The 6,959-nt window shown below is 39.8% G+C and overlaps 1 long non-coding RNA gene across 1 annotated transcript in view; it reads left to right on the top strand.

Annotated features, from left to right (window-relative positions):
- LOC110313544 overlaps positions 1-6,959 on the top strand; it is a 55,985-nt gene that overhangs the window by 11,874 nt on the left and 37,152 nt on the right. The window contains exon 2 of the long non-coding RNA XR_002380114.1: positions 1,107-1,189. This is a non-coding gene — a long non-coding RNA (uncharacterized LOC110313544). The remainder of the gene's footprint in view (positions 1-1,106; positions 1,190-6,959) is intronic.

Genomic DNA, 6,959 nt, shown 5'->3' with positions numbered 1-6,959 from the left:
TTGCATATATAGCAGAAGATGGCCTAATCGGCCATCATTGGGAAGAGAGGCCCCTTGGTCTTGCAAACTTTATATGACCCAGCACAGGGGAAGACCAGGGCCAAGTAGTGGGAGTGGGTAGGTAGGGGAGCAGGGGTGGGGGTGGGGTATAGGGAACTTTAGGGATAGCATTTGAAATGTAAATAAAGAAAATAATAATAAATAAAAAAAGAAGCAGCTTCAGGGGTGAAATACTCCCGTGATTTTGACCTTCCCTTCTTCACCCCAGTCCTCTTTCTGTGCCAGAAGGGAACTATAGAAACCAGTTATAGAAACTGAAGCCCTCCCATCCCAAAGCAAGCCATTAAACCCAGAAAGGTCATTCTTTCTTTTCTCCCCTTTTCTTTAAGGACCTTTATTCTCAAGGATCCTGTTGAGTGTTAAAACTACATGGGTTCTGCTCTGTATTCTGGAGTAAGAAGTAAGAGATGGCTCAGTGGTTAAGGGCACTGGCTGCTCTTCCAGAATACCCAGGTTTAATTCCCGGCATCTGCACGACAGCTCACAAGTGCCTGTAACTCCTGTTCCAGGAGATCTGACACAGACACACTAAATAATGATTTTTTTTAAGTTGGCTCTTCAGCTTTGAAGGCTCTTGTGTTACATAAAACTTCAATGAGCTGAGTATGGCAGTGGCTTGCTTAGTACTTACATAGTACTTGGGAAGAAGAGGCAGAGAGAATTTGAGGCTAGCCTAGTGTACAGAATGAGCCGGGCAGGGCTACAGAGTGAACCCTTGTCTCAAGCATAAATACATAAACAAATACAACATTGGTGAAATCGACTTGTTACACCTTTGTTAATCTTTGTCTCCTCCCCTCCCTCTCTTTCCTTTATTTATTTATTTATTTATTTATTTATTTATTTATTTATTTATTTATTTATTTGCAGTGCTCAGGGTGGAACTTGGAGCTACATCCATAGCCCTACCTGCCTCTTCCAAGATGAGATGATTTGGGACACTTTCAGGTGACATGGCCATGAGGTGCTACCCATCTCTAGTTCCAGGAGTGTCCATTGTGACCCTGCTAAGTGATTTGACATATCACCCTTTTTTACCTCTACAGTCTCTGGCATCCAATACTTGGATGTACCCCAAGACCTGCTGATGAGGTTCTAGGACAAGCAACCAAAAGCCAGCAAAGAGAAGGTAAGAGGGTCTTGACTTTTGTTTGGTGTGCTTTTTAAGATATGGTCTTATCTCTAGCACACGATGGTTAGGAACTCACTATGTAGCCTAGGGCAGGTTCACAATCTTCAGTCCTAACCTTGGTCTCTCAAGTGCTTAGAGTATTTATCAGCAACAACCAACATGTCTGGCTGTAGGCTACTTGAGAGAGAACTACTGGGCTCAAGCAGGGCTGGATCTTCCTTGCCCACTTTGAGAATTCCACGTGTGGCCATGGTGTAGTAGTTTGAATTGAATTCATAATGAATAAACTGACTGACATACTCTCTGTGTCTGATTTCTTCCCTTTTGGATAATGTGGAACCTCAGTAGCCTTTTGGTAAACTTAAGTTCTTCCCCATATCTGCTCCACTCCAACCTGTTCTTTCAATGCAATGCTGCTCCTTTTCGGCTCCTCTTCTGCTCCTCTTCTGTTCTTCACCATCTTTGCTTTTCTACCGACTTCCCTTGAATCTCTGATTATGTTCTACTTCAAGTCCCTAGCTTCTCTGCTTTGTAGACAAGGGATGGAAAATCAGAGATCAAACATCAAGGAAGAAATTCAGCTTCTATTTTCAAAGTTGAACCTTATCCTATGATCATCTATGTAACATACTGGAGAGAATCCTGATGATGTTATGTTGCCCTCTTAGCCATTCTATAACCTCCTTGGATAGGATGTACCTTAGATTCTTTCTCTGAAAACACAAACTTCAGGGAGAAAATTCTCAGATAAAAAGGAAGACAGAAGAGAAGAAACAAGTTTAACATTGTAGTACCCATACACTAGGGTTAAGTTAATTGTTATTTTCTTTTGTAAATAAAACATTATTAAAAAGAAATTAATTTCTTTCTTTCTATGATGTTTTTCATACTTGTCTAATTTGCCAGCAACAACCAAACCAAACAAGTAAAACATATGGATAGTTTTTTATCAATGTCTCATAAAATTCACAAACAATTCAAGTGTAACTAAGAAAACTGAGGATCTGGGGTTGTAGCTTACGTGGTAAAGTGCTTGCCTAGCATGCATGAAGGTCTGAGTTCCATCCCTCATATCTCATAAACAGTGGGTGGTGGTGGTGTGCGTCTGTAACCTCTGTGCTGGGGTGGTAAGTGCTGGAAGATCAGACACTCAAGGTCATCTTCAGCTACATAGTGTGACTGAGGGCCAGTCTGGAGACCTTGTCTAAAATTATTATAAAACTGAATGAGATAGAAATGGGATATTTATAGATGAATATTTAAATAATATTTGTGTTTTACGGTCCATATCTACTTGAACACAGTTTCAAAAATCTTTTGAGGGGCTGGTGAGATGGCTCAGTGGGTAAGAGCACCCAACTGCTCTTCCAAAGGTCCAGAGTTCAAATCCCAGTAACCACATGGTGGCTCATAACCATCCATAACAAGATCTGACGCCCTCTTCTGGAGTGTCTGAAGACAGCTACAGTGTACTTACATAAAATAAATAAATAAATCTTAAAAAAAATATTTTGATAATTTAAGTTGGAAAACTTAAAAGAAAAATTATGTGGCAAAAAGTTTAAATGTGTGGATGAACCATAATGCTGAAATACTTAGTAAGCTTTAGTTTTAGTTTATACACTTTGGAATGTTGTTCTTTTTATTTTATTTTATTGTTGAAATTATAATTTTGGGGGTTGAGGGGGCCAAGACAGGGTTCCTCTGTATAGCCTTGACTATCCTGGAACTCACTCTGTAGACCAGGCTGGTCTCAGACCCAAAGATCTTCCTACCTCTGCCTCGCAATTAAAGGCTTTGGGGTGTGTGTATCCTATCATTTATTTATTTATTTATTTATTTATTTATTTATTTATTTTTGAGTTTCTGACAAAACTCACTTTAATCCGGTCTGGGTTCATCCTGAGAAGCGGGTTGGCTGAAATGGAATGTGCAAGAGGAAAATGGAAGCCTAGACAAATTCTGTTCAAGGCTCCAAAGTTTAATAACTGAACTCCGTTTAAATAACATGGAAAGATCCCCAGCCCGCCCTTAAGTCTTAGAAGTTGCCTGCAGCAGTCCGATCTTAGGCGGGTCCAAGGATCGAGGCGGGGATGAGTGTCTGTTGACGTAGGCGGTCCAGGGATGCTGCATTCTGGGAGATCTGGGGAGGTCCTCTTGGTAGGAGGTGGAGACACAGCAACTCTCTAGTGGGTTTCAGCGCCTGTAGGGGGCTGGCGCTCTAAAGGAGAGTGATTAGTGTATCAGCAAGGTAGGCTTGGCAGCAGCAAGGAGGTGGGAGACCCCAACATTTATTTATTTATTTAATTTTTTCACTTCACATCCCAATATCAGTCCCCCTTGAAGCTCTTCCCTGCAATCCCCCTCCCTTTATCCTCTGTACATTTTAAGTTTTTATATGCATTGGTGTTTTGTCAGCATGCAAGTCTGTTGAAAGTGTCTAATTCCCTGGAACTGGAGATAGGGCTGGTTGTGAGCCACCATGTGGGTGTTGGGATTTGAACCTGGGTCTTCTGGAAGAGCAGCCAGTGCTCTTAACCATTGAATAATCTCTCCAGGCCCTGGCATGTTTATACAGTACAGTGAAACTAAACATGTAAGCATGTTCATAAATATAAAAAAATCATTTCTAGAAATTATGAAATGGAAAATACAGATAAAAGGCAATTCTTAACGTTTTCTAGTTTTCATTAGGATTTAAGGTTATGTCATGGCAAAAATTATAATTAACATGTAATTAAACTACTGAAGATTATAAAAGAAATCTGTGCAAGAGAAATAGACTGTTTTATAAAGAAAGGTACATAGCCAGACTGTGTTGGCACATACTTTTAATTCCAGAACTCCAGAGCTGGGCAGGTAGATCTCTGCGTTTGAGGTTAGCCTGGAGTTCAGAATGAGTTCCAGGACAGCCAGGGCTACACAGAGAAGCCCTATCTTGAAAAGCAAAAACAAAAGTTATAAAGATGCATTTTATTAACAAGAACAAAGAAAAACCGAGGATACTTTCTAAAGAGTTATGGAAATATGTTGTGTGGCCCAAGATGGCTGAAACTGGATGTAGTTTTATTAAACTCAACATTATAAAAAGGATTCATTTTAGTATCAATAGTTAGATATAGTTTTATAATGTTTTATTAAAATCAGCATTATAAAATTTTAGTATTAATAGTCTGTAACATGTACTATGTGAGTGTATGTATGTGTAAGTTCTTGTGTGGGGGTGTGGACACACTCACACACACACACACACACACACACACACGTTAGAGGACAACTGCTATTCCTTCTTCAGACAAGGTCTCTTTACTTTTGCACACTCCATGTAACATGACAGGAGCTTCCCATCTTCCAGTAGGGGCATTGGGAGCTTTGCAGACATGCCCTACTTAGTAATGCTTGTCTGTGGGCTCTTGAGATCTGAACTCGGGTCCTCAGGCATGCATAGCAAGAATGCCTTTCCCCAGACCCAATTTAGTTACTTCTCATACTAATAAAGTTTATTTGGAAGTGTAAAGTAAAGGTCTACCCAAAGAGTGATGCCAGCATTAACAATTCTCAGGACTTACTGGTTAGAGCTTTGTGATGGTGGAGAATTGGAATGTTGCAGATCCAGAGCCAAATTATCCTGGGCTATCTTTTGTCCCCATAATAGTCATTCATTGTTTACCACTCTGACAAAAACAAGAAACAACAACAACACAAAACAAAACAACAACAAAACCTCTTTCTAAGAAATATAAAACCAAAATCAAACCTGTTGGAATGCACTTTTTTAGCAGACTACTGACTTCCACTATTCCCGAACCTAGAAATGTTAACTGAGAGGCGTTGATTGCATGTCTATGGACCCAGCACAAAAAAGACTGAAATGGGATGATGTCATGGGTTGGAGGTGGATTTCAGTACATAATGAGAACCTTCCTCAAAATAATATTTTTAAAGGCATCAAAGATCACCTAAAATTCCATAGCAGTGTCTTTAGGCTTTGCTGGGAACCCTACTCCAGCCCCCACCTCCAACCTCACCACATTCCTGTATTTGGAAAAATTCATTGATTTTGGAGCAGAACATTTTCTTGGAGGCAGCATGAATCCATGTTCCTAAGTCACTCATTTGCCTCAGAAGAAAGTATCACCTATTCCTTTTGAGGTGAGGGTTACATTCTGTTTATTGTTGAAAATTTTAAAGAAAGAGATTAGAAAATAAGATAAAAATTTATTCTTGAGACAGGGTGTCATGTATCCCAAGCTAACTTCAAACTCACTACACAGTTAAGGATGACTTAGAACTTTTCCTCCTGCTTCTGCATCCCGAGTGCTAGGATTACAGGTGTGCACCACTATAACCAGTTTATGCAGTGCTAAGTTCATGATAGCTTCATGAACCCTACACAAGCACTCTACCAACTGAGTTATCAGATCAGCTCTAAAATATTTTTATTGCTATTTTGATTAAATAGACAAGTAAGGTATAATTAAATGTTTTTAACCTTTAAAAATATTTTTGGTGTATGAGTGGTTTGCCTGCACATGTGTCTATGCAAAGCTTGCATGCCTAGTGCCCATGGAGGACAAAAGAAACTATCAGATTCTCCTAAACCAAAGTTAGCGTTGCTTGGGAGTTGGCATGTGGATGCTAAGAATTGAACCTGGGTTCTCTGCAAGAACACGGTTTAAATGCAGAGCCTCCTCTCCCACCCCTATCTTTTGTTGTTTGAGACAAGGTCTCTGTCTGTAATCCAGGCTGGCTTCAAACTCATGATGCTTCTGTCTCAGCTTCCCAAGCACTAGGATTATGGGTTTAAGCCACCATACCTGGCTCCACCAATTGACATTTCTGACAAACTGTTTAAACTCAGGTTTTTGCCTTATTTATTTTTAACTTATTTATTTATGTTGAGACAGGCTGGCCTGGAACTCCTACCTAGCTGAGGATAACCTTGAGCTCCTGATCCTCCTGCCTCTCCTTCTCAAGTGCTAGAATTACAGATGTAAACTAGTGAATCCAGCCCTTTCTTCTGTTTTTTGTTTTTGTTTTTGTTTTTTAGGGTTTTTTTTTGTTTTTGTTTTGTATTTTTTTTTTTTTTGGAGACAGAGAGTCTGTGTTGGTTTGAATAAGAATGACCCATAGTCTCATGTATTTGAACACTTGGTCATCAGGGAATGGCACTACAGATCAAAGAGGGCATCAGATTGTGAGCTGCCATACAGGTGCTGGGAATTGAACTCAGGACCTCTGGAAGAAGCAGCCAGTGCTCTTAACCACCGAGCCATCTCTCTAGCCCCTAGCTCTGAGACAGCTTACAAAAAGTTTCAGCAGCCGGACAGTGATGGCACACGCCTTTAATCGCAGCGCTTGGGAGGCAGGCAGATTTCTGAGTTTGAGGCCAGCCTGGTCTTCAAAGTGAGTTCCAGGACAGCCAGGGNTACACAGAGAAACCCTGTCTCGAAAACCAACTAACCAAACAAACAAAAAACAAAAACAAAAACAAAAACAAAACAAAAAACAAGTTTCAGCAAAGCAAATTTAAAGGACCATGATAATTCCTGCTGGATTTATATAACTAATCAGGATGAGTTTAATGAGACAAAACTTCTTTTGTAAACAAATCAGGCTTTTCTAGTCTTTGGTACAAATGGGAGTGACTGTGTAAGGAGAAAAAAAATGTTTTAGAAGATTACAAGGTGCCTATTACCTCATTTCCTTACACAGTTTGAAACATACATTATTATTATTATTATTTAGGTTTTTCTTTTTTTTTTTT

Source organism: Mus pahari, chromosome X, assembly GCF_900095145.1.
Source record: "Mus pahari chromosome X, PAHARI_EIJ_v1.1, whole genome shotgun sequence".
NCBI lineage: Eukaryota > Metazoa > Chordata > Mammalia > Rodentia > Muridae > Mus > Mus pahari.
Note: the sequence above shows the minus strand (reverse complement) of the source record. Positions and strands in the feature narration are given on the sequence as shown.